The sequence below is a fragment of the Lynx canadensis genome, chromosome A2 (genome assembly GCF_007474595.2).
Source record: "Lynx canadensis isolate LIC74 chromosome A2, mLynCan4.pri.v2, whole genome shotgun sequence".
NCBI lineage: Eukaryota > Metazoa > Chordata > Mammalia > Carnivora > Felidae > Lynx > Lynx canadensis.
In genome coordinates this window covers 38,685,238-38,712,936 of record NC_044304.2, presented here as the reverse complement: position 1 = coordinate 38,712,936, position 27,699 = coordinate 38,685,238, and the positions used below count along the sequence as shown (strand labels likewise).

The window sequence follows — 27,699 nt, the reverse complement described above, 5'->3', positions numbered from 1 at the left end:
CTCAAGTGATTGTAAAATGCAGGGGGGGAGGGGTGCTGAGAGCTACTGGTCTCCTTGGACTTGGAGCTTTTGCTCCTCCTGAACCGTATCTCAACACAACCGTGCTTCATGGACTTACGTGTTCCCTCCTCCATCTGTCCCTGCTTTTCTTCCCCTTGCCTCATACAGCACCCTTTCTTCAGCTGCCATTAAATCATGTCCTTCAATTAGGCATTCCCTTTGTCTTGAGCCTCAGTTTCCTGGTCTGTATCTGTCTCATAAGAGTAAGTTTCTGAAGATTTGAATCTCTAAAGTGGAGCCAACCTATCTGCAGTATCCCCCCAAAACTCATTAGGTTGAATAATGGAACCTTCACTTGAGCATGATTTATACTCAAAACTCATACCTTAGGTCAGAAGTTCTCAGGGCGCTGGGATGGTTCGGTTGGTTAAGCGTCCAACTCTCACTTTCAGCTCAGGTCTCCATCTCCTGGTTTGTAAGTTCGAGTCCTGTGTCGGGCTCTGTGCTGACAGTGTGGAGCCTGCTTAGGATTCTCTCTCTTTCTCTCTCTCTCTCTCTGCCTCTCCCCTGCTCTCTCTCAAAATAAGTAAGTAAACTTAAAAAAAAAAAAAAAAGTTGTCACCTAAGAGAGAGTTTGCTCCCAGAGGACCCTTGACAATGCCTGGAGCCATTTTTGGTTACCACACATACAGTACTACAGGCGTCTCGTGGATGCCGAGCTTCCTACAACACGTCGTACAGCCCCCTGAACAAGGAATGATCTGGTCTGAAATGTCACCCCTGTCGAGTTTGTCACCACTATTGAGTTTGAGAAACCTTGCCGTTGGTGTTCAAGCTTGATCTCCACAGTCAAAACCCCAGCCTGTCTGACATGTTATTCTCCATGTAATCGTCTAAGGTGCACACATATTTGGTTCAGCTAAGGAGCTGCTAGAAGCTGTTTTTCATGATGCTCATGAACTAGCTATACATTTTCTGATTTTTCATTTTGACTTTCCCTTAATGTATGAACCACTTTGTATACTGTGACACATGGTTACCAAAGCTTTTTTTTTTCTCCCTTCTCTCTTGTGTTTCTTCATGCCACACCAGTTTGAAGTGGGGGCGAGAGGGACATCTGTTTGGGCCTAAGCCTCTGGAGGAGGCCCTAAAAATGTCTTGAGAAGAGCTGAGTTGGAAACCAAAGAGGCGGCTATGTGTGAAGGCCCTGGGCAGCCCTCTCAGCTCCAGCAAGATGATGCTAGAAGAAGCGTTAAGTGCTCCCATCTTGTGTTTATACTATTCCTATTTCGTAAAGGGAGAAAAATTAAATTAAGAGGTGCTTACCAGCACTTAGGAGTTAGAGATTTATATGAAATTTTTCAGAGCCGATTGGCCAACTAACTGGAAGGTTGTGCCATTTATGAGAAGTACCAGATGTGCATTGGAATCAAGGTGTTTGAATTACCACGCTATTTGTTTGACTTGAGTTTTCCCCAGATGGTGAAATGTTCATGGATCCCTTACTTACCTTGAATTTGGTTTGACCAAGTCTGTGAGTTGCTGAACAAAAAACAAACAAATAGAGAGAGAGAGAGAGAGAGAGAGAGAGAGGGAAGGAGAGAGAGAAAAGCAATGGATGATGTAGAGGGCTAAATCTACAAATGACCTATCTCCCAGCCCGTGATTTTAGGAGGGCTGCATCTGTAAAAAGAGATGTGGATATTGTGACTTTGACGGAAATATGCTTTGGAGAGATTATATGAAGCAAAGAGATTTTTTTTCCTAATAGACAAATAGAAACACCTTGGAATTTCAGCCTCTGTGACTATTCAAGAAAAAAAATTAAGCATTCAAACAAATGTGTATGCTAAATAAAGTTCTCTGTGGAAAGCTTGAGAGATAAAATAACTATAAAAATTTGTAGAACTCTCAAAGGAGTATAATTGCTATGAACCATTTTGAAATAAAAACATACAGATGAGAATTCGTTTTTGGTTTGTAGGATAACGTACATTCTCTGGATGGAAAGATACCTTAGTGAAACTTAGCCTTGCTTTCATGGAACAGGAAAGGAGGGAGTCTGGCCAGAAACAGCAAAGCCCCCAGATGCCAAGGTTGTTCAAGATGAATGAATGGTAGTTCTAACTTACTCTTTTATTTGATGTAGCCAGCCCTCCAAGACCTCTCTCTTCTCTTCCCTGACACCTATGAAGGCAACAAGCCCAGTCAACCCATCCAAGGGGCCCTGGCTCTTTATTAATGAATTTTTTTTCTGTGAGTTCTCTTAACCAGAATTTTCTGATAAGACCCCAACTTTGAAGGTATCTGGTCCAACCACCACATAATTTCCAAGTCAAATGTTTTGTAAGTGACATCTGTCCCCATCAGTTTGTATAAGTGAATGACTTATGCCAGATTGGTGACAGTATTCACTTAAGTATCTGGGAGGCCTTTCTCCAGAAGAAATCTAATAGGAACTAGAAACACTTCCTTTAGGGGCACCTGGTGGCTCAGTCAGTTAAGCATCTGACTTCGGCTGAGGTCGTGATCTCGTGGTCTGTGAGTTCGAACCCCTTTTTGGGCTCTCTACTCTCAGCACAGATCCCTCTTCTGGATCCACTGCTCCCCCATCTCACTGCCCCCCCCCCACTTGCACTGTCTCTCTCAAAATAAGTAAATAAACCTAAAAAAATTAAAAAAAGTTTGTAATAAAGATTTCCTTTACGTAGAAATGAGAAGAAAAATGAGAGAAGCAAAAGAGATGAAACGAGTGGATAATTGAAATGTGGCCAGTGAGTGGGTTAGCAACATACATCAGTTAAAGTGCTATGGGTGGTAGAGATGCAGGAAGGCGATAGTCGGTGGGGACTGAAGTTGACCTTCAGGATCAGATTGGCCTGGATTCCAGTTCCCACTTGGGGAAATAGCACGGCCTGTCTGAACGGCGGTGTCCTCATCTACAGAATCGGAGTAATAAAATAATGACCCTCACGGTGGTGTGAGAGCATTGAGAAAATGCACACAAGCCCCTGGCATGTGCTTGGCACATTGCAGAGGCTCAGGGAATGGTAGATGCTGCTGCGACAGTTGCTTTAATATATACTCGCTCTACTTGCAATGTTACATGTTGTTATTATTAATAGTGTTCGAGATAGGAAGAAGTGTACTCGGCCCCAAAGCTATCCACACCCTCATCCTGGACCCTGTGAATACATCACCTCACCCTGCACAAAGGACTTTGCAGAGGCAAATGAGGCTCTGGGCCTTGAAGTAGGGAGATCATCCCGGATTATCCATGAGGGCACAACCCAATTGTATGGGTCCTTTCCTAGATGATATGAGAGAGGACTGCGACCACCGAGGAAAGAAGAGAGACTTGAGGTTGCTGGCTCTAAAAGTGGGAAAGGAGGTCATGAACCAAGGAAGGCAGGTGGCCTCTAGAAGCAAGGAAAAGGGTTCTCTCGAGTGTCCCCCACTCAGGTGTCGACACCACTCTTTCAGCCCTGTGAAACCCGTGTGGAACTTCTAACATACACAAGTACTAACTAACATGATAATTTCATATTACTGAAGCCACGAAGTTTGTGGAATTGGTTACAGCAGCGATGATTAAGTAATAATAAACTAAACCAATAATAAACTAATAATAAACTAAACAGTGTGACTAAAACTTGTACTATTAGTAATAATATAGTTTTTAGGTACGCTCTCTGCCCAATGTGGGTTTCAAACTCATGACCCCAAGGTCTAGAATCACTTGCCCTACTGACTGAGCCAGTCAGAGACACCAGTAATAACCCATTTTTTTATTTATTACTAAAATGCCTAGAGTTCAATGGACAAGGCGACTTTACAATTTTTTTTAAGTTTATTTATTTTGAGAGAGAGGGAGAGCATGTGTGCATGAGCATGGGCAGGGCAGAGAGAGAGCGCGAGAGAGAATCCCACGCATGCTCTATCCTGAAGTGCAGAGCCCAGCATGGGGCTCTCTCTCACAAACTGTGAGATCATGACCTGAACTGAATTCAAGAGTTGGACACTTAACCGACTGAGCCACCCAGGTGCCCTGACTTTGTGTTCTTGAGCATGAAAGATCAACCCAGCCCTAGAAACAATCTTCAAATACAGTAAAAATAATCCAGCATAGTTTTTATTGATTTTTTTACATCATATCATGTAAAATTACGAACATCAGAAATGTAGAGAGCCAAGTACGTCCATCACTGAGACTTAACAGGTGTTAACTTTTTCCTGCATCTGTTACTTGTCTTTCTCTTGTTTGTTGTTAGTTGTTGTTGCTGTTGTCGTCGTCGTTTCATTTTAAATCTTTAGCCGAAGCTTTTGAAAAGAAGTTACAGTCATTATTACATGTTAGCCCTAAATACTTCATTAAGTAGTCCTAAAAATGACATAACCAAAATACTGTTACCAAACTAACCGAATTGTTATCAATTCTCTAATATTAACTAATATCCAGTATATACTTAAAAGTGTTTCAAGTATCCACCAAAGTTCTTTTATGGCTGATGTGTTGAAACCAGAATCTAGTCAAGGACCGTGCGTTGTATTAGGTCATTACGTCTCCTGAGTTTCTTTTAATCAGGGACATCCAGTCACCACACCTTACCCTACTGCTTTATTTCCTTGCAGTCGCTGTCAAAGAGCGTTGTTTTCTTCTAGATGGTTTCACAGTTAGGATTTGTCCACTTTATCTCTACTCGGCGAAAGTATCTTCAGAAACAGTGCCAAGGAAAAAATACTACACTCCAAATGAAGATTTTGTTCAGACTCTACACTGTTTTTTGATTGCTTCAACCATACACCCATTCATCAATGCCAGTCAACTACCATTTATTGAATACTCTCCCTCTGCACATTTCCCAATCACCTACATTGAAGAGACTCTTTCTGGTCCCTGTAATAAGTAACTTCATCTTACGGGAGGGAATTGTCTATAATCCTAGAAAAATTTTTCTTATTAAAGAGAACGCAAGAGAGAGAGAAAATATACTGGGCAGCAAAATTTGCATCTACACGGTACTGTTGCTGTCATCACCGGTAAGACTACTGGCTCCATCTTTATAAAACTTCTACTAAGTGCCAGATGCTTAACATACATTACTTCCAAGCCTCAGCATAAAATCTGCAGTGTAGGTGTCATTATTAATTTAATCGAATGATGTTACCATTTTATAGACTATGCAACTGCCAGTCATAACAGTCAAGTAGCCTCAGCCTCACACCTCACAGCTACTGGTGGCAGAGGTGGGATTCTCACACAGGTGTGTCTGCTTCAGATGCCCAGAGACTCCATAAAACCACTAGTCTGCTATTTTATGGCTTGTTTAGTATTTGAGTTGATTATTCTGTTAGTGATGGCAAAGCAACCGATTCTATCTTATTTTGTTAATTTTAAAAAAAGTTTTCTTTATTTTTGAGAGAGAGAGACAGAGTGTGAGTGGGGGAGGGGCAGAGAGACGGGGAGGAGCAGAGAGAGAGGGAGACACAGAATCCAAAGCAGGTTCCAGGCTCTGAGCTGTCAGCACAGAACCCAATGCGGGGCTTGAACCCACAAATAGTGAGATCATGACCTGAGCCGAAGTCAGATGCTTTGACTGACTGAGCCACCCAGGCACCCCTCTCTCTCTCTTTTTTTTTAACCAGCATGTATGTGTCTGCGTGTGGTTCAAACAGGCCAAGCAAAGTTGTTGAGGCTCTTCCTTCTTCACTCATTTAATAAAGGTGGCCAGCTGATCTGTTGGACAACATCACAATTCTTGGGAAAGTCCCTCAATTTCAAGACCCTAAATCAAGGAATCACAAGCGTTTTCTGTAAAGGTATCTGTATATTTGCAAATATTTTAGGCCTTGTGGGCCATGTGGTCTTGGACACAGCTATTCTCAACTCTGCAGTAGAAGACTACACGTAAATGAATGGGAGTGGTTATGTTCCAATAAAACTTTATTTACAAAAACGGACAGGGGCCGGACTTGACCTGAGGGCTCTAGTTTGCCAAGATATAGTAACATGGTTGCCAAAGCCAAACTTGGCCAAAGACATCTATGATCAGTTTGCCCAATGTTCAGCTTTTTAAAAAAGTTCAGTGCCCTCATTTAAATATCAGGATGTCTCATACAAGAAGCTAGGTGTTTCTGACTCTTGAAAATCTGGAAGGTTTTAGGCCCTGGTGTTTAGGCCCTCAATCTCATGACAAGAAGGAGTTAAACAGCTGCTGTCTTCAAGTGCTGATGATCTCTCCAGCATGTCGCAGTCCTCACCCTTCTCTATTGTTTTCCTGATTCCGCGTGTTTGTTGTCTTGCTCTTTAACCTGGCCCTATTTTGTCGCTGTTCTCATCTGCCTGGTCCCTGTGGACACGTCCATTTTCAACTACCGTCACAGTGGGAAAAGATAAGGGAAGGTGTTTGATGCTAAGAGGGTCATTTCATAAATAGTTTTGTAAAGTAGAGGAAGAATGATAATACCTGGTTGTAATTTAAGCTTGTTTTTTTTTTTAAAGTGTTCATTTTGGGGAGAACACAAATGGGGGAGGGGCAGCAAGAAGTGAACAGAAGATCTGAAGCAGGCTACATGCTGACAGCAGTGAGCCCAACGCGGGTCTCGAACTCACGAACCGTGAGATCATGACCTGAGCTAAAGTTGGATGCTCAACTGACTGAGCCACCCAGGTGCCCCTAGGCTTTTTTTTTTTTTAAATGACTTATTATGGACAATGAAGGACAATGGGCATCTAGCACAGCTGCCTTTGGAAGGTGCAAATCGCTTAGCCATTTGACCCTGAAACGGTATAAACAGGACTGGCTCCAGGCAGAAGTGCAGAGAGTACCAAGGTGGCTTTGCACTGCCTCCCATCAACCTTTTCCTCATGCGCCCTCCCTGCCCCCATCGAATGTCCTTAATGATTAATCCTCATCCACCCACCTTGGGTGAAACTGTTTTTTTTTTTTTTTTAATGATTTTTTTCCCCTAAATTTAAATGACACCATTAAGAAAGATTTTTTTTTTACCGACAATGCCTGATACTATTATTCCTTCTGAGAGAGACAACACTGAAATCATTTTCTGTTGCCTCTCCCAAGGGTATTAACGTTTTAATTCACAAAGAATCCCAAAGAAGAGACACCTAAAATTTATTGGATGTGTAACTGTGGAATTTGGGGATGGGAAACAAGTGAAGGACCCTTCGGCAGGGGTGCTGGAGCCTTTCAAAAATGTGAACCCACACTGGCAGCCACCTATTCCTTAAAGTTGGCCCTAAGTGTCGCGCAAGTCAAACTCTGGAGCCATATTTGACCAGTGTAGATTCACCTCAGTGCACCTGAGGTCATTTCCTTGACCAGTGGGGATGGCGAAAGCTTTGGTTTGATGAGCTGCAGAGTGGAGGGGTTGGGTTAGAATCAGCAGGCCAGAGTCAGGGGACATGTGTTGTGTAGCTCCAGCCCCTGGCTCATCCACCAGGCTCCCCTTGCAAATACCACCAGCTTTTCATCACAGATTTCCCGGCAGTCAATACCAATCCATCAGAGTTGGCAACTGTGGTAAAGCCAGTATTGCATTCCCGTGAGATAAACACAAAGGTCCCTGTCTGCCCTTACATTCCATGAGTTCAAGGACCATATGTGGCCCATGTTGAATATTCAGTAGGCAAAAAACATACTCAGTAGATGTGGGGCTCCTTTCAGAAATGGGAGAGATTTAAGCAATGCTTTTCCCTGGCTGCAGAGGTGGGTTTTCTCATCTCAGGCGGGGTCACACCAGAATGAAGTAGGCATGTCATTTCTTCACAGGGTGGGCACCTTTAAGATTGGGTCTTTCTAAGATCACAACCCAACGTATTGAAAATTGGGCAGAAATATCCCCCCAAAAAGCTGATTTATATGGGGGGTTCTTCTTACGGCTAATGTGAATTGTTTGGGACAAAAATTGCTGTGAGACCGCAGAAAGGCAAAATCTTTGGGTGCTGTGGGTCGCTGTTGGATTCCTAGAGCCCTGTCACCTGTGGACTTCACAGTGAATAGTGGGGATCAGGGAGCCTGTGACGGGTGTCAGCAGTGACTATGCTGAAATCTGCCACCCCATCGCCTTCATTCTTGTGTCATTGGTCCAGATGTTTCTCCTCAGCATCAGGGAATGGCCCTGCACAAACAGGCTTTTCAGACATGGGAAGCACGACTGAGTCCTCTGAGAGCCTTTTGAGACCGACGTTCCCAGCTCTACCCAGATTTCTCATCTAATGCATTTGCAGAAATGTAGACTATGTCACTTTGTTGCTCAAAACCCTGTAGAAGTTTCCATCTCACACAAAGTAGAGACAGAGGCCTCCAGTGCCCCACAAGGTGCTGTACAATATGGTCTTGTTAACTTTCTGTCTTGCTACCCTTTTTCCTGTTCCTTCCACTCTAGCCATACTAACCTCTTGGCTGTACCTTTCACATAGCAGGCCTGCCTCAGGGCCTTTGTACTTGCTGTTCTCGATGCGTAGACCATTGTTTCCGCAGGTATTTTCATAGCTCATTCCCTTGACTATTTCAGTGAGGCCTTCCCTGGCTACCCTAGCCAAATATACTATTTCCCTCCCTCCTGTATTTCTTTTTCTTTATTACTTTGTATCATAATATAGATTGTTTTCTTTGTCTTGGTCATTCTCTGTCTGCCCTACTACAATATGAGCTTCGTCAGTGCAGTGTTTCTTTTTTTTTTTTTTTGCGATTCGCTGCTCTATTTCTAGCAGCTGGAACAGTAACTGACACAGAATATAAGGCCAATAAATATTTATAGAATGAATAAATGATTTCTAACCCTACAGGATCTTTATCACTGATATTTATAGCTTTTTTTTTAGTTGCAAGCAACAGAAACCCAATTCATACCAGTTTTAAGCACCAGGAGGAATCCATGGGCTTTTATATCCTGTAACGAAGCCATGATGAAGGCATATTGCTTTGATTTTTCTACTGCTGTGGATGGCCATTTTCCATTGAGTACCGAATATATTGCCAGCAGCTCTAGTCTTATACCTTTAGCGTTTTTGTAAAGAGCTCATCTTCTAGCTAAAGGTCAATCATTGGTAGAAGAACTTCTACAGATTGGCTTGGTCAGGACCACGTGCATCCTTGGACTCATCACTTGATGCCAATGAAGCGCAGAGGAATTTGGTGAACTCAGCCCGGGCCAAGGGCTTCCCCTTATAGCCCGGAAGGCAGAGCTGGTTAACAGAAGGATGGAAGAAAGTGGTGGCATGGATGTGGTCCCTGGGGAGTTGGGAGCCTGATATCTCTCCCAGGTGTATCTGCCACATTCAGTCTCCCTTTGACTTGTTCTCATTCGTCTACTTGTGTCCTAAAACAACCCAATCCAGTTTTCCAAGAATGGGCTGAAGAGTGCATTGTCTACATGCGTGGTCTTAAAAGTAGGGGGTACATACCCTACTGGGCATACAATATCATTTATTGGGGTATAGAAAGAAAATAGTAGAACTTCTCTTATTTATATTTAATCCCATTCTTTAAATATTCATTTTTTGCATGGTTTTTAATGGTCACATCAGCATATTGTACATATACATAGTAGTACATTATTACAGTTTATATGTATCTGTACATATATAATTTATAAATAAGTAAAAGTATATAGGTTTGAGCAAGCCCAAAATATTTTAGTGTTGGGTGACTATGATCACAAAAGCTTTGGCTACTGTTCAATATGATGCATTTTTTTTAGATGGAGCCCAAGATTGTAATATCTTTCTTAAAAACTATAATTTACTACCGGACTTAAAAATAAAAACTCCATGTTTTAAAAAAGACCAGGCAATTTTATCTCCGAATACTTTTTTTAAAGCACATTTTTAAAAAAGTTTATTTATTTATTTCCAGAGACACAGAGAAAGCATGAGCAGGGGATGGGCAGAGAGAGAGAGAGAGAGAGAGAGAGAGAGAGGGATCAGCATAGAGCCCAGTGCGGGGCTCGAACTCATGACACCGTGAGATCATGACCTAAGCTGAAATCAAGAGTCGGATGCTTAACGGGCTGACCCACCCAGGCATCCTTTAAATGCTACTAAATCCCTGCAGTAATGTGCTATCCAAACACCTGACAACGGGTGGGAACATGGGTTGGCTCTTTCATCGAGGAGTTCAGGGATAATACTTGCCTTTTATGATTTTCCTCAAAGTTTGAATGACAATATTACACAGCCTTTCCAGATTAAAGCAGTGTGTCTCCGATACTTGAAATCCAAAAATATTTTTAAACAAGACAAATGTGATAATATAGTGAAAGAAAAATTGTGGGTGGGAACAAGAACTGATTAAATAGGAGCAAAGACAACTAATGAGGGCCCAAAGCAGAAAGCAAGAAATTATTCCAGAAGGACAGCAAATGTGGTTCGGGAACTAACCCATATGCAAGTCAGGAATATATTCTGAATTATTGAAATCTGAATGACTCTCATATTCTATTAAAGAGGAAAAATGGTATTAGAATAAATATTAAAAGGAGTCAAGACGTAGGGGGCATTAATCTTGCCTGAATATTATTAGCTTCTCTCAGTGTATGTATCTATCCTTTGCCCATAAACTCTCATAGTCCTGTCCTGCCTCTCACCCTTGCTTTGCACAGAGTAAACTCCCAATAAGGATTCTTAACAAACTGGCGGGGAAAATACACTCCTGGCTGAAGCTGTGTCTATAGCATACCAGCACCATGGAGTGAAAAGCGAAAGGTAAGCTGATGTCTTATTAAGTTGAGGTCAGTTATTCTCACGTCATTTCAACAAATGGGATTTTGTCACTACTCTGTGTCAAGCACAGTGCTTGGAACTGGAAATAGATGGGACCCAGTCCCTGTCCTCAGGCAGCTAACCATTTTATGGGTGAAAAAACCTGCCTGGGAACATCAGGGCACATAACATCTGAGCAGGGACTTAGAGGAGATAGGCACTGTTTTCGAACAAAAATGGAAAGCTAAGAAGGAACAGCATGAATAAAGGCAAGGAAGTGAGGAAAGGCAGGGCTAACTTGAGGAGCAAAGAGGTCAACGTAGGAGGAAAATGGAGGAGGAGTTTAGACTGTATCTTGAAGATGATGGTAAATCATTGCGGGATATTTAAATATGTTTTCAAATGAAAGATTAGCATGTGCAAACCTGGTGCCAGTTCAGAGGACAAATTGAAAGTGGGAGCAGAGAAACCATTTATGAAGCTGCAAAACTAATCCAGGCCACAGGTCTAACTATAAAACTGGGGGTTCAACAAGGAGAGGACTAACTCAAAAGATCGTTCCAATTCTAAAATCAACAGAACTTGATGCCCTTACGCAGAGATGGTAGGAAAAAAGAGACTCAAAATTGGCTCAGTTTGGACTACATTAGTCATTACAGAATGCAGGGAGGAAATGATGGGTTGTGCTTTGGTTTTGTTTCATTTTGGTGGTGGGGGTGGCTGTTAGGATGATGGCTTTGATTTATTTCTACGTTATTACTTATTTCTATATTCAAATAAATAAATCATAAAAATCATATAAATGAATCATATATATTCATATAAATGATCATACATTTATTCATATAAATAAAGTCATAAATTTGACTTTTGGGGGTGTATACCCTTCTCGGAGTTTTAGCTCATGTGTAGAATCATGGAACCACCACCATAGGACACAGAACAGCTCTATCACCTGAAAACACTCTCTTTTCCACCCCTTTGTAGTCATACCTTTCCCCAACTCCTAACTCCTGGCGACTAAAGATCTATCCCTATAATTTTGCCATTTCCAAATTGTCATGTAAACAAAGTCATATGAATACTAACCTTTTGAGATTGACTTCCTTCAGTCAGCATAATGCCTCTAAGATTCATCCCATTTGTTGTATGACTCAATATATTTTTTTTTAATTGTTGAGTATTATTCTTTGGTACGGATATACCATAGGTAGCTTACTCATTTACTGTTGAAGGACACTTAGATTGTCTTCAGTGTTGGGCACTCATGAATGGAGTTGTTCTAAACATTGTTTTTCCTCTCAGAAAACAGAGATGGGATGTGGGGGATTTTTTCTTCATTTTTTTGAGGTACAATATACATAACATAGAATTAAACCATTTTTAACTGTGATTCAGTGACATTAAGTTATCACCATTTTTGTACAGGTTTTTGTGTAAACATATGTTTTCCTTTACCTAGGGTAAATACATACGGGTGACATCACTGACGTCATTTGAGTATTTGTGTCTTTAAATTTATAAGAAACAGCGAAACTGTTTCCCACAGTGACTGTACCAATTTGCATTCCCACCATCAGTGTAAGAGATTTCCAGTTGCTTCATATCCTTGCCCGCACATCGTACTGACAGCCCCCCCCCACCCATTCTAAAGTGTGTAATGCTATTTCATTTCGGTTTTAGCTTGCATTTCCCTGATTGTTAATGATGTTGCATATCTTTTCATGCTGTTTTTTTTCCCATCAGTTTAACTTCTTTGTGAAGTGTCTGTCCAAATCTTTTGCCCATTTTAAAATTGGATTGTTTGTTTTCCTTCTGTTAAGTTTCAGAACTGTTTATATATTTTGTATACAAGTCCTTCACTGGATATGTAATTTCCAAATATTTTTCTCCTGACTTTTCATGTCTTTTGCAAAGCAAAAGTGTTTAATTTTGATGAAGTACAATTTAGCAATTTTTCTTGTATGGATTGGCCCTTTGGTGTCATAGCTAAGAACTCTTTGCGTAACACAAAACCACAAAGATTTTTCTCCTCTTTGTTTTTCTAAAGGTTTTATACTTTTACATTTATACTTATTATCATTTTAAATCCCTTTTTGTATAAAGTGTGAGGTATAGGTTGAGGTTCACTTGTTTTTTTAACATATGTACATCTATTTGTTGCAATATCGCTTGTTGAAAAGACCATCGTTTCTCTATTCAGTTGCCTTCCTACCTCTGTCAAAATCAATTGGCGATATTTATTTCTAAACTGTATTCTATTCTGCTGATCTGTGTGTCTATCCTTCGGCCAGTACAACATAGTCTTAAGTGTCTCAAGTGGTATTGTAATAATTTTTAAAGGCAGTAGTGTGAGTTCTCCAGTTTCTTTTTTTTTTTAATTTGCTTTTGCTATTTTGGTTGTTTGCTTTCCATGTAAATTTTAGAATCATATTCTCTATCTACAAAAAAATCCTGTTGGAATTTTTATTGAAATTTCCTAAAATTTATAGATCAATTTGTAAAGAATTTACCTTTTAATTATTTTCAGTATTTCGATCCATGAACATGGTATGTCTCTATTTACTTACGTTTTCTTTAACTACTTTGATCAGAATTTTGTGATTATCACCATATATATCCTATATATGTTTTACTAGATTTATAATTAGTTTTGAGCTATTATAGATGGGATTTTTTTTTAAATTGGGTTCCAATTGTTCATTATTAGTTTATAGAAACATAAATTTTTTTTCTCTAACCATATTTATGTACAGAATCCGTGAATTAAAATCAGGAAGAAATACAGTACTGTATGTATTCAGTTCTGTAGCCAGCAGTTATATTACCCCTAATATAACTGTCTCATATTTCTGTCTTGCTTTTTTTTCTTTATTGAACTATGATTTACATATAACATTATAGTAGTTTCAGGTGTACAACATGATTTTATATACATATATATATATATATGATGAAATGATCACTAAAGTAAGTCTAGTTAATATCTGTCCCCATACTTAGTTACAACATTTTTCTGTGTGTATGATGAAAACTTTTAAGATTTTCTCTCCTTAGCAACTTTCAAATATGCAATATAGTTTTATTAACTATAGTCACATTGCTGTGCATTATATCCCTATGACCTATTTTTTTATAGCTATAAGTTAGTACCTTTTGACTCCCTTCACCCATTTTGTGCACCACCTCCCCCGCCAACCTCTGGAAATGACCAATCTGTTTTCTATCATCTTTGAGCTCTGGTTTTGTTGTTTTGTTTTATTTGTTTTTGATTTCATATATAAGTAAGATCATATGGTATTTGTATTTCTCTGTCTGACTTGTTTCACTTAGCACAATGCCCTCAAGGTCTATCCATGTTTTTGCAGATGGCAAGATTTCATTCTTTTCTTATGGCTGGATAATACTGTGTGTGTGTGTGTGTGTGTGTGTGTGTGTGTGTGTTCATTCATCTATCAATGGACACTTAGGTATGTGTTGATTTTTTTTTTTCAAAATTTGAATTTAAATTCTAGTTAGCTAATATATAATGTAATATTGGTTTCAGGAGTAGGATTTAGTGATTCATCACTATTACACCCAGTGCCCATCATAACAGGCGCCCTCCTTTATACCCATCACCCATTTAGCCCAATTCCCATCCACCTCCCTCTATCAACCCTCAGTTTGTTCTCTATCATTAAGAGTCCCTTATGGTTTATTTCCCTTTCTTTTTTTCTTCTCATATGTTCATCTGTTTGTTAAATTCCACATGAGTGAAATCAAATGGAATTTGTCTTTGACTGACGTATTTCACCCAGCATAATACACTCTAGCTCCATCCACATCATTGCAAATGGCAAGATTTCATGACTTCATTCTTTTTGATGGCTAATATTCCATTGTATATATATTCCATATCTTCTTTATCCATTCATCAGTGAATGGACATTTGTGCTTTTCCCATAGTTTGGCTATTGTTGATTTATGTGTTGACTCTTATAAATAATGCTGCAATGAACATGGGGGTGCATAGATCTTTTTGAGTTAGTGTTTTTGTTTTCTTCTAATAAACACCTAGAAGTAGATTGCTGGGTCATATGGTAGTTTTATTTATAATTTTTAAAGAATTTCCATACTGTTTTCACAGTGGCTGTATTAATTAACCTTCACAACAGCAGTGCACATGGGTTCCCTTTTCTCTGTATCCTCACCAATACTTGATATCTCTTGTCTTTTTTATAATAGCCATTCTAATAGGTGTGAGGTGATATTTCATTGTGGATTTGATCAGTGACGTGGAGCATCTTCCCATGTACCATTGGCCATCTGTATGTGTTCTTTGGAAAAATATATATTCAGACGCTCTGCCCATTTTTTAATCAGATTGTTTGTTTTTTACACAGCTTTTTGCACAGCTGACCCTGAATCCTATGACCATATTAACTCACTTATTAGTTTTGTCTTTTCTTTTCTTTTCTTTTCCTTTTCTTTTCTTTTCTTTTCTTTTCTTTTCTTTTCTTTTCTTTTCTTTTTTCCTTTCCTTCCCTTCCCTTCCCTTCCCTTTTCTTTTCTTTTCTTTTCTTTTTTTAGAGAGAGAGGGCTCAAGTGAGTGAGGGGCAGAGAGAGAGAGGGAGTGAGAGAAGCAGGGCTCACCCAAAGTGGGGCTCACTTGAAACAGGGCTTGAGCCCATCAGAAGCAGGCTTGTGCTTACCTGAAGCGGGGCTCAGTCTCACCAGATGCAGGACTTGAACTCACAAACGGTGAGACTGTGACCTGAACCGATGTCAGATGCTTAACTGATTGAGCCATTCAGTCGTCCCCTCACTTATTAGTTCTAAGAGGGGTGAGTTTGGGTTTGTTTGTTTGGTTGTGTTTTTTTTGAGATTTCTTGGAATTTTCTACATAGATAATCACATCATCTGTGACTAGGCACAGTTTTATTTCTTCCTTTATGAGCTAGTGGTCTTTTATTACTACTTCTTACTACTAACTAGGACTTTTAATATGATGTTGAGTAGGAGTAGTAAAAGTACACATCATTGCTTTGTTTTTAGGAAAGCATTCAGTCTTTATCAGGCTGATGTAGTTCTCTTCTATTTCTGGTTTGTTGAGTTTTTAAATCATGAATAAATACTAATTTTTTTAAGTTTATTTTTATTTAGTTTGAGAGAGAGAGCACAAACAGGAGAGGGGCAGAGAGAGAGAGAGAGAGAGAGAGAGAGAATCCCAAGCAGGCTCTGCCCTGTCAGCACAGAGCCAGACGTGGGGCTTGATCTCATGACTGTGAGATCTTGACCTGAGCCAAGATCAAGAGTCATATGCTTAACTGACTGAGTTACCCAGGAACCCCTAAATATTGAATTTTATTGAAGTTTTTTTTTGCATTAAGTATCTGATGATGTGGTATTTCTTCTTTATAGCTTTGATATGATAGATTACACTGATTGTTTTTGAATTTTAAATGGATTTATATTCCTGGGATAAATCCCATTTGGTTGTGATGTATTTTCTTTTTATATGTTGCTGGATTTGATTTCCTAATATTTTGTTGAGAATTTTTGCAGCTATGTTCATAAAGCATATTGGCCTGTATTTTTCTTGTGCTGCCTTTTTCTGGTTTTGATATCAGGGTAATGGGCCTTACATAATTAATTGGGAAATGTTTTCTACTCTTCTGTTTCCTGGCAAAGATTGTTTAGCATTAGTCTTATTGCATCTTTAGATGTTTGGAACAGTTTGCCAGTTAAAGTATCTGGGAACTGGAAGAGGTTTTTTGGTTTGTTCATTTGTTTGTTTTGGAGGGGCAGATTTTTTTAAGTTGATTTACTTATTTTGAGATAGGGGGGCAGAGCAGAAAGAGGAGAGAGAGAATCCTCATGCCGGGCTCAAACTCTGAAACCCTGAGATCATGACCTGAGCCAAGGTCAAGAGTCAGATGTTTAACCAACTGAGCCACCCAGGTACACCGGGAGCAGAAGATTTTTAACTATAAATTTGATTTCTAGATAAGTATAAGATTATTCTTTCTTCTGAATTTTGAGTTTGTTGCTTTTAAGAAATTGGTTCGTTACCTCTAAGTTTTTAAATGTATGTGTATATAGTTATCATTTCAGTGTGTGTGGAGTCTGTAGTGATGTCTCCTTTTTCATTTTTGATGTGATAATTTGCATCTTCTTTCTGCTTTTCTTTGTAGATCTGGTTAGCAGTTTGTCATTTTTATTGATCTTTTCAAATAATCACCTTTTCATTTCATTGATTTTTTTCCTATTATTTTTATTTTCAGTTTCTTCTCTTAATTTTTTTAAGTTTATTTATTTATTTTGAGAGAGAGAAAGAGAGATGAGAGAACATGAGCGGGGGAGGGGCAGAGAGAAAGAATCCAAAGCAGGCTCTGCACAGCACAGAACCTGATGTGGGGCTCCAACCCACAAACCATGAGATCATGATCTGAGCCAAAGTCAGATGGTTAACCAACTGACCCTCCCAGGTACCCCTGTTTTCAGTTTCTTATTGTATTTATTAGGACTCCCTTCTGCCTTGCCATGGAATTATTTACTCTTATTTTTGTTGTGTCTTAAGTAAGAGGCTTCAATTGTTGATTTGAGATCTTTGTTTCCAAGTGCTACAAATTTCCATGTAAATACTGCTTAAGTTGTATCCTACACATTTTGGCGTGCTGGATTTAATTTTTATTCAATTCAAAGTATTTTCTGATTTTCCTTGGGACAATTTTGAATGTCTTTGCTTGATAATTCTAACATTAGTATCAGTTTGGGATTGGTTTTGATTGACTTTTCTCATTATTATGGGTCCAATTTTCACTTTTATATGCCTGGTAATTTTTGATGGGATGCTAGATATTTTGGATTTTACCTTGTTAAGTGCTGGATATTTTTGTATTCCTTTAAACATTCTTGGACTTTGTTCTGGGACAAGGTTAAGTTACTTGGGAGTAGTTTGTCCTATTTGGGACTTGCTTTTAAGCTTTGTTGGTTGGGGCCAGATCACCATTGGGTTAGGGTTTGTGATTCCCCATTACTGTGGAAAGACCCTTCTGAGTACTGCCCCTGATGCCCTGTGAATTACAAAGTTTTTCACTCTGATTAAGGAGATCATCTGCTATTTCTGGTAGCACATGAGCTCTACAAAGGATTTCTTCTGATTCTTTTGAGTGATTCTTCCTACCTCAGGCTTCAGGTGGTTTTTCACATTCATGGAAGATCAGTTCTCCACTAAATAATCAAGGGGACTCTCAGCAAATCTCTGAGTCCCCTCTCCTTATACTCTGTCTGGTACCCTGCCGAGTGAACCTTAGCCACTTTTGCCTGCCTGATCTGCCACCTCTGTGCTCTCAACTCAAGGAGTGTGCCAGGCTCTGTCTCATTCCTCTTCCTATGTCAGTAGCTTGGAATATTTCTCCAGAGAGTAAACTGGGGTGACTGTAGGGTTACCCTGATTCTTTGGGTGATGATAAAATACATGTTACTGCTCAGTAGATGTTTACAAAAGTGTTTGGATGGGAAGGTCAGTTGAGTACTGGAGAACAAGGACATTATTGGATCAGCTCACCAGGAAAGATTTTGGAGCTTCAGAGCATGATGGAAGCCCATGAGTGGATTCCATGCAAGTCAGATTCTAAGAACCTCAGTAAACTGGAAAGAATGATGTCATCATGATCACCATCATTGGAATTGTCTATCACCACCACTATGTTACAGAGCCTGTACTCTGAGATCGGGGGTAGGGGCTCCATGTGAGTTATTGAACTTGATCCTGGTGGTAGACATGCAGTGACTCTCCTCAGATCATAGCATAATTGACTAATGGTCCCACCTGCTGTCCTCTGAAGCCACCACTGTGTTCCCAGTACTTCCCACAGCCTTTTCCCCCAGCGCCCCCCGCCAGCAATTGAGTGCAACAGGGATTTGGGTTTTAGGACTTTGACTTTGCTGAAACTTCCTTGCAAGTGTTACTGTAATCTAAGTCTTTCCCTACCCAAACTCCCTTCTTTGCCCTCTGCCTCTATAGCATCATTCAGACACTCTTTGTGATCTGATAGCTCTTTGCTTCCTTCATTTCCCCCATTACCCTCCCAGGCATTTTCCCCAGTAAAGCATCTTGGTGTCTGCATCTTGAACTAGCACATTGCTCATGTAACTCTAGGAGACAGGAATACTATTTGTTGTAGACTGAACTGTGTCCCCCTAAAATGCATATGTTGATGTCTTAACCTCCAGTGGGACTATATTTGGAGATAAGACCTATCAGAAGGTAGTTAATATTAAATGAGGTCATAAGGCTCGGGCCCTAGCCTGGTAGAGCTGGTGTCCTTTAAGAAGAGGAAGACACACCAGAGATCCCCCTACATCCCCCCCCCCCGCTCACTGTGGGCACAGAGGAAAGACCATGTGAGGGCACAGTGAGAAGGTGACCATCCATAAGACAGGAAGGGAGTCTCACCAGAGACCAACGCTGCTGGCACCTTGATCTCGTACTTCTGGCTTCCAGAACTGTGAGAAAATAAATGTCTTTTGTTTAAGCCACCCTGTGTGTGGTATTTGTTATGCCAAACCACACAGATGAATACCCCATGGTATTGTACAGATATGAAAAGTGAGGATTGGAGAGGAGAGGTAACTACACCAAGGACACACAAATCATAATTGGCTGAATTAGATCCAAGGGCAAGTGTGACTTGATTATTTTTTTGTAATGTTTTAAAAGTTTATTTGTTGATTTTGAGAGAGAAAGCATGAGTTGGGGAGGAGCAGAGATGTAGGGAGAGAGAAAAAATCCCAAGCAGACTCTACACGGTCAGTGCAGAGCCCAATGCCAGGCTCGACCTCACAAACCGTGCCATTCATGACCCGAGCTAGAGTCAGACACTTAACTGAATGAGCCACCCTGGTGCCCCAAGTATGATTTTAAATACTGCTTGTCATGACCATGCTATCCTGGCACTCCCTGGGCCACGGAGGACAGAGAGACAGTAGCTTCAGTGAGTGAGGAGACTGCAAATGAGGATGGACTGTCGAAGGAAGACTTGGGAAGAAGTTGGCGGGGGGGTTAGTTTGGAGAAGGCTCAGACTCCTGTCCATCACAGATGTGGGGTTTGGCCAGAGGTGCACGTGGCATCAGTAGAGCAAGCATGTCTTTTCAAGGTGGAGGTCGTGGAGGTTCTCCTTGAGGTGGGGGCTTCATTCCCCATGGCAGCAGCAACCACGTCCCACGTGGAGGTGGTCATTTCACAGGTGGCAGTGGCGGCAGAGGAGGATGTGGACAGGATATGGCCGCACAGGCTTTACCAAAGGCCAAGGCCAAGGACCTCCGGAAGGTGTCGTTTTTATTAGGAGAGCTGCTGCATCCTGGTGACGAGGACATAGTTTGTAAATGTACTGTAGATGAAAATAAGGTGCCTTCTTTCAACGCTCTGGTTTGTTTGAGAGAACAAAGAACAAATTGGTAAGGTGAACTATTTGGACAACTTTGAGATTTTTATTTTTCAGTTAAATCGTCAGAAACTATAAAGGTATCTTCCTTTAAAAAAACAAAAAAAATGCAGAAGTTTTATATGGACCCATATACCCTGCTAGCATGGCAGAAGTTTTTACCTCGACCTCCAGGTGAGAAAGGAGGTGGTGGCAGAGGGGAGGTCGAGTAGGAGGAAGAGCAGGATGTGGCCGAGGTGGAAAAGGAGGTGGAGGGTGGAGCTTCAGAGGAGGAAGGCGGTGGTGGTTTCAGAGGGAGAGGATGTGAAGTGTAACAGCTGACAGAGAAACTTCCTGCGGGATCAATGGCCGTGGGTCAGAAACTTGTTTCTTGAGCAAGTCTTGAAGACTTGGTCATTTTATGACACTAGAACTAAAATGTCAGCGCCATGCAAAAATGAATGCCACAGAGCGTCTGGGTGGCTCAGTCAGTTGAGAGTCCCACTTCAGCTCAGGTCATGATCTCGAGGTTCGTGGCTTCCAGCCCCGCATCAGGCTCTGTGCTGACAGCTCAGAGCCTGGAGCCTGCTTCGGATTCTCTGTGTCCCTCTCTCTCTGCCCCTGCCCTGCTTGCACTCTGCTCTGTCTCTCTATCTCTCTCTCAAAAAACAAAACAAAACAAAACAAAAGAGTGCCACAGAATAGGCATTTTTGCTCTAAAAGAGAAGGAACATGTGTTTTAATGTTTTGTACAATGCTTGTAACTCTGTGGGTGCTTAATAATTGGGCAGTTTTCATTTAGGGAAAAAAAAGACAGGGGGAAGCATTTACTTATAAGAGAAACTATTTAGTTTTTTAATTTAAAAAAATATTTATTTTTGAGAGAGATTGGGGGAGGGGCAGAGAGAGAGGGAGACACAGAATCAGAAGCAGGCTCCATGCTCTGAGCTGTCAGCACAGAACCCAATGCAGGGCTCGAACTCAACAAACAGCGAGATCATGACCTGATCCAAAGAAGGGCACTGAGCTGACTGAGCCACCCAGGTACCCTGAGAAGCTATTTCTTTAGGATAAGGTGGGAGGAACATTTGGAGGAAAAAGGGGGATAGCTAGGTGATTTTTCTTCCTCAACTCTTAGAATAATTATGGAAGAGTCAAGGTCTTCAAACAGAAAAAACAAAACAAAACAAAACAAAACAAAACCCAAAAAACCCTTGATAATTAAGAAAATTCACAGAGGCCAGAATGTAGTTCTCTCCAAGCGCACCATGAGCTGTCAATGTGGCCGGCTAGGGACTGCCCACCGGAAGTCAGTTCCCAGATGGGGATGTGTGGAGCCCCCCCCCCCTCAGAAGGGGAAGCAAGGAGCTCCTGGAGCCAGGGGGGTGTGAGGTGACAGACAGAAGTGCTGAGAAAAGCCCGCTCAGTGAACTTTGCAAAAGAGAGAGAGAGAGCGCCAATACTGAGGAAATTCCAGCTGCTGGTGACTAGACATAATATCTGAGCAATTACTGACTTTCTCTTTTCATCACAATATTTTCGTGTCTTGTAGACACAGCTAAGATGTCACGAATGTAAATAATTTAGTACAGTGTTGTCATCTCTTGCTGAGTTGCCTTAAGCTTGACATTAGTAAAATGCATCTTACTTAAGGAGAGTTTTCAATACGTATTTGCTTTTGCGGTACAGAGACGGATGATTATGCTTGTAAGACGATTTGATAAAAAAAAACCAGCTTATTTCATGAGAAAAAATTGTGTGTTGCATATTGTTTTCTCTCCATATGCCTTGGAATCTTTCAGTCAGACGGAAATGTGATACCTCAGAATCAATTTTCCACTCCTGTAATAAAAGCTACACCAGTTCATCCATCAAAAATAGAGGTGGTTTAGGAAGAAATGACTTTGCTTTCATGAAAGAAGTCCCAATGTTGTTTTATTTAAATATCTAACTTCCTGGAAAACTTGATGTGGGCGGTGTGTGTGTGTGTGTTTGTTGTTCTTTTTGTTAGTAAACAGGAAGCCCCTGAAAAGATACACTCCCAGGATATAAATTCAGATTTTCTCATAGTTTCTTTCTGGACGGGTTTTCTTTTGTTAATTTTCCTTGCCCCTTCATTACAGAGCACTGTATTAATTACTCATCTCTCTCTGTCTCTCTCACTCTTTTTTTTTGGAAGATATTCTGAAGTGGTACCCCACAGACATAATGTTATGACAATGGAATTTCAGAGTTTTGGTTGACTGCTTGCACAGAGGTTTTATTTGGACAGGAATGCAGGACATTGGCTTTTTTAACAGAGGCTATAGCTTTTCTTTCTATTTTTTTTTTAAAAGAAGTTACTTGTGGGAAAATAGTTGAGAGTATCTTATTAATGATTTTCCCCGTGGATTTTTGTTTATTTCCCACCCCATCCCTCAGATCTTTGTAACTAAAAACAAGCCTCCGTTCCCCATCTTGGTTCCAGTGGTTTAAATGTTTGTTGGTATGTGACTTTGTTTAGCAAAGTTTGTGTGATTCTTTTTCTTTTTTTTCCCCCAATGATCTCAGTTTGCTAAACATTGCATAATTTTTAAAAAATGTAGTAGATTATTATTTGGCCTCCCTAAACTTCATCGTCGTTGCTGTTTTTTTACTTCACTCAGATTATTTTATGAAATCAGTCCAATCCCAAAGTTGTTTGTTCTTGGCTTTGACTCTGGGTGGAGGTGTGCTGTGATTTTCATGAACTTTGATGTTTTCTGTCTTATGTAGGCTGGGACTTGAGAGTTTTCAGCAGTTTTCCTGCAAACCAGGGAAAACTGTGTGTTGAATAAAGCCCTTGCAATAGGCTGTTCAGCCCTTGATTCACTTTGATGTGCACAATTCTGCAGATGGCTTTTGGCCAAGAGCTCTTGTGCTGTTCATGTTGGAGAAAAGAAAGCATAGGAACATAGGTGGTTGGCCCTCGGACAGACTTATTATGTAAGATCATCTAGTCCACAGATAAACATGTGGCACAAATATCCTATTCTTCCCTCCTCTGCCTGTAGCAAAAAATCAATCATCAATCATGTTTTTTGGTTTTTGTTTTTTTCTGTTGGGCCGTCATGGCCACATAATCTTTATGGACATGGTATGCCAGATTCCTGCTAAAATGCCAGTGCAGTGGCATATGAGATGGAATCTCTATCAGGAGATTATAACCTATCTCTTACATGTCTGGAGACATGCGGAAGTTCAGGGTGAGGCCCAGGGATGTTGGAACTTAGGATGAATCCCCAAGAGTTCAATGACACAAGCTTGACCTAAAGCTATACAACTTGCCAACGGTGCGATTTGGGGCAAAGTTCCTTACCCTCTTGGGCCTGTATTTACCCATACCGTGTGTGAAAATAGAGACTCCATCATACGACTGCAGGAAAGTAAAACCAGAATAACGTACAGGAAGCATTTAACCTAGCCCTTGGTTGTAGTGTTCAATCAATGGGGCTGTCATCATCACCCTCATTATTAGGGAAAGTGACTTGTTTGAGATACTACAGCTCATTAGGACTAGACAGGGTTTCTCGGTTTCAGCAGTAATGACATTTAAAGGGCCAGATACTTCTTTGCCATAGGAATTGTCCCGGGCCTTGTAAGATGCTTAGCCGCATCTCTGGCCTCCACTCGCCAGATGCCAATAACCTTGCTCCCCAAATTGCGACCAGTGTCTCCAGACACTAACAAATGTCCCCTGGGGGGGGCACAATTTCCCCCAGTTTAGAACCACTGGAAAAGACTGAACTTCCCCTTTGTGCCTGAACCTACTGTCAGGGATGTCAATCGTGTTGGTTTTGTCATTGAGTTCCGAGGAATCTTTAAAAAAAAAAAAAAAAAAAAAAAAAAAAAAAAAAAAATATATATATATATATATATATATATATATATATATATATCAGCTACCGGCTGCTTTGACATTTCTGCCTTCATATCAGGTTACAACTTTTTCTATTTACCAACCTGTGAGTAGTTTTGTTTAACAGATTAGTAGCTCCGAGGTTTTTTTTTTAAGTTTATTTATTTATTTTTGAGAGAAAAAGAGAGAGAGAGAGAGAGGGAGAGAACAAGCCAGGAAGGGTCAGAGAGAGAGGGAATCCCAAGCAGACTCTGTGCCATCAGTGCAGAGCTCCATGCGGGACTTGAACTCACCGACTGTGAGATCATGACCTGATGCTTAACTGATGGAGCCACCCAAGTGCCCCTAATAGCTCCAAGTTTTAATTAGGCTTGTGTAGTAGAATTTAAAAAACTGTCAAGGAAAATGCTCATAATATAATTTTCAGCAATAATAGCTACAGTCCAAATTATATGATAATAAAAATGAGGGTATAATTCATTTGCATCTTATTATGTGTTAGACACTAGATTATAACCTTAATGTTCCCATGTCATATGATTGCTGTGATGCACAAGACTAGTGTTATTACTCCCATTTTACCGATGATGTAACAGAGGCACAGAGTACCTTGCCCAAGGACCCACCGCTATTAAGTGGCAGAATAGGCCATCCATCCTAAGCAATTCGTTTCTACAGTATACAAACAGACATGCTAGAGAAAGATAGGGAAAGATACGTGCCCAGATGTTTACTGTGATTACTTATAGATGATGGGATTACTGGTGTTTGTTTGTTATTATTTATATTCAGTGTTTTCCAAATTTTCAGGTTTGATTATGATTTTTAAAAAAGCATTAAGAAAAAGCTGTAATGATGCACCCCGGTGACTTTCATAAAACAAGTGATTAATAATGTTTACAAGAGGCTTCCTCCTATTCATTTGATCTTGCTTAGGACTGATTGAAAAGCAAGAGGAATTATATCTTCAATTTCTCACATTAGATACCAGAATCAAAACATACAGATCCTAATGTAACACATGGCTATTGAGAAGTGGGGGTTGTACGCATTTGGAAGCTACTTTTCCCATATAAGGTTGTTCTGTAAGTCATCAGATGGAATTTTTAAATAAACATACTACGTGTTATAGATCTGAAAGAATGTCGTCCTTCAAGATTTCCTACCTTGGAAATTCTCTGTTTGTTTGAATGATGAAACCAGTGGAACATCTTTTGAATTTCACTTTTGATTATTGTCTTTAAAGCTTCTTTTTGAACAACACAAGAAACCCCGGCTTCATTATTTCAGTAAAACACCAGGAATTACCCACTTGGTTGCTCTCCCTCCCAACCCCAAGGCATGCTCTGAATTACTGTTTGGTCATTTTCAAAAATCAAACCGAGCCACGTGGATAACATTTACCATAAGAGGCAATGTTTTAACCAGTGTCTTAATTTTCTGAAGGAAATTCCAAAAGGGGAGATCCAAATGTGGTTTGATGAATGGAATCATTGTAGGAATAAATGCAGAGATCTCGAAGGTGAATACTTTTAAGTCGACTGCACACATTGGGAACCATAAATGCAGTTCTCTGTGTGTGTGTTCATTGGCATTATTTTATAGCTATGCATTATGTGTTTCAGTTCCGAATATGATACTTGCCTGGCTTTATTCCCTACGGCATACATTTCCAATTTTAAATAACTTTGAAAGATCTCCCGTGTGTCTGCTCATACAATTAAAAGGTCTTGGTGGTTCTGGGATCCACGTGAAGCTTTAAGTCTAAAAGAACTCATGTAAATACATTTGTTGAGCTAGGAGACAGAAAGGTCACTAGAGGTCCAGGTTTCTCTTTGTCTGCTGGAGCTGACATAGAGGGCTTACTGCTGGTTGGTTCTCAGGTGAGTGGAGACCCCACTCGTGGCTCTCAAGGCCCTACCCCGCTCACTCACTTCCTCAGGACTCCCCCCCGCAGCCCTCTCGCTGGCCTCCAGAATCTGATGCTCAGCAAAGCCACTCTCGTGTTTGAGATCCCTGTAAAGGGAACCTTCACTTTGGATTCGATCTCTCTTTTCTGAGTTGAGTGTTATTACCATTATTTTAGAGTGGGGGAAGTGAAGGCCAAAAAGCGATGGAGTCTCCTGACGGCGGAGTGACCCCATTGCTTGATCCTTGGTTTGTCCATTCATTCACTCAAATATTTAAGTATTCAGTGTGTGCGCTGAGGAATTTGTAATGAGCAAAACAGAGAGGTCTCTGGCCTTGCGGAGCTTATTTCTAGGGAGAGAGCCACGTGATAAATGAGTAAATTAATCAAGAAATAAGCCAGAAAGGTAGACAATTTTGGAGAAGGGAAGGACTGTATCTAGAAGAGGTCATGGAAGTTTTCTCCAAAAGGGTGTCATTTTAACTGAGACCTGAAGGCTAGAAAGATGTAGCCATGCAAAGAGCTTGAGGAACAGCATGCCAGGTACAGGGAACAGCAAGGTAAAGGCTCCAGTCCTCTAGCAGGTCATTAAAGACAGAATAACCACAAGTATCATCAATACATAAAATAGACATAAAATAATATTTTCCTAAAGAAGGCAGTCCTGACACAGGTGAATTTTAGAGAGAAGCACTTGTAAGGATGCTAGACAGGAGAGAATTCTAAATTCTACATTTATTTATTGTAAACCAGAAAGGGCAACTTTAACGTTCCACATAACCAAAGAGCTGCTGTAATTTTTTTCAAATCCTAGTATTCAGTACTCAACCTGACCTGAAACTTTGAGAAAAGCTGGGGTCTTCCTTGTTAAGAGTTTTCTTGCCCTAGAAAAATCTGACTTCAATGGATACTGGAGCAAAGCATTTTTGAGGGAGTGTGTCTATGTGTGTGTCTCTTTTCTCTGTTCACATGATTTCTTTTCCCCCGAAGGAGACCAAACTGTTTATAGGGAAGATGGAAACAAACAAACAAGTGGGTAGTACACTTCCCTTCCAAACATTCAGAAACATGTGACTGTTGCCATGAGGCCCCCAGGCCAGCCATGCTTGATTCTTGGGAGCATACATGCCTCTAATTCCTTGGGGATGATAATATAAATTATCCAGACGATTATCATCTCTTCTCCAGAATTCTAACTTCTGAATTCTGACCCAGAAAATGCACCATTCGTTCCCCCCCGAGCATAAAATTCATGCTGCCCAGTGTCTGTTGGAACAACCAAGGAAGATTTGATTGGCCTCATCTACCTTCTGCTGTCCTGTGTCCTAAGACAAGCATCCAGAAGAGGCTATTTTCTGTGGCCAGGAGGGAAGACTGATTGTGTTGTTTCAGTTGGAGCCTTGTACGTGTGCCAGAATCTAATCTTTATTCCACCGTGTCTCTCTGGGCCCCGAATGCTTTTCAATGGAATGCCACTGAGAGATGTGTCCTGCCTCCTTCCCTCCCTCCCCCAAACCATATTTTGGCGTCATTTAGTTTTTCTGAATCTTTCTAGGACCAATAGCCTTTTTCTAACTAAGCTGGGGCTTCAGATGGGTTTTCAGAGCGAGCTGATCTTTCCACTGTTGGTAAATTTACCTTTAGACTTCTTTGCAGTGGGTTCATAATGACCATGTTACCTTTGCAATGCATTTACTTCTCTTTTTATCCAGTGCCTCCAAATCTACAAAAGTTTTATTTGGGATCTTCTTAGAGTTTAAGTGATAACTCTAACAAAAT

The 27,699-nt window shown here is 40.5% G+C and overlaps 1 pseudogene; it reads left to right on the top strand.

Moving 5' to 3' along the window:
* Positions 1-19,691: 19,691 nt before the first annotated feature.
* Positions 19,692-20,644, top strand: LOC115508477 (annotated as a pseudogene).
* The last annotated feature ends 7,055 nt before the right edge of the window (positions 20,645-27,699 follow it).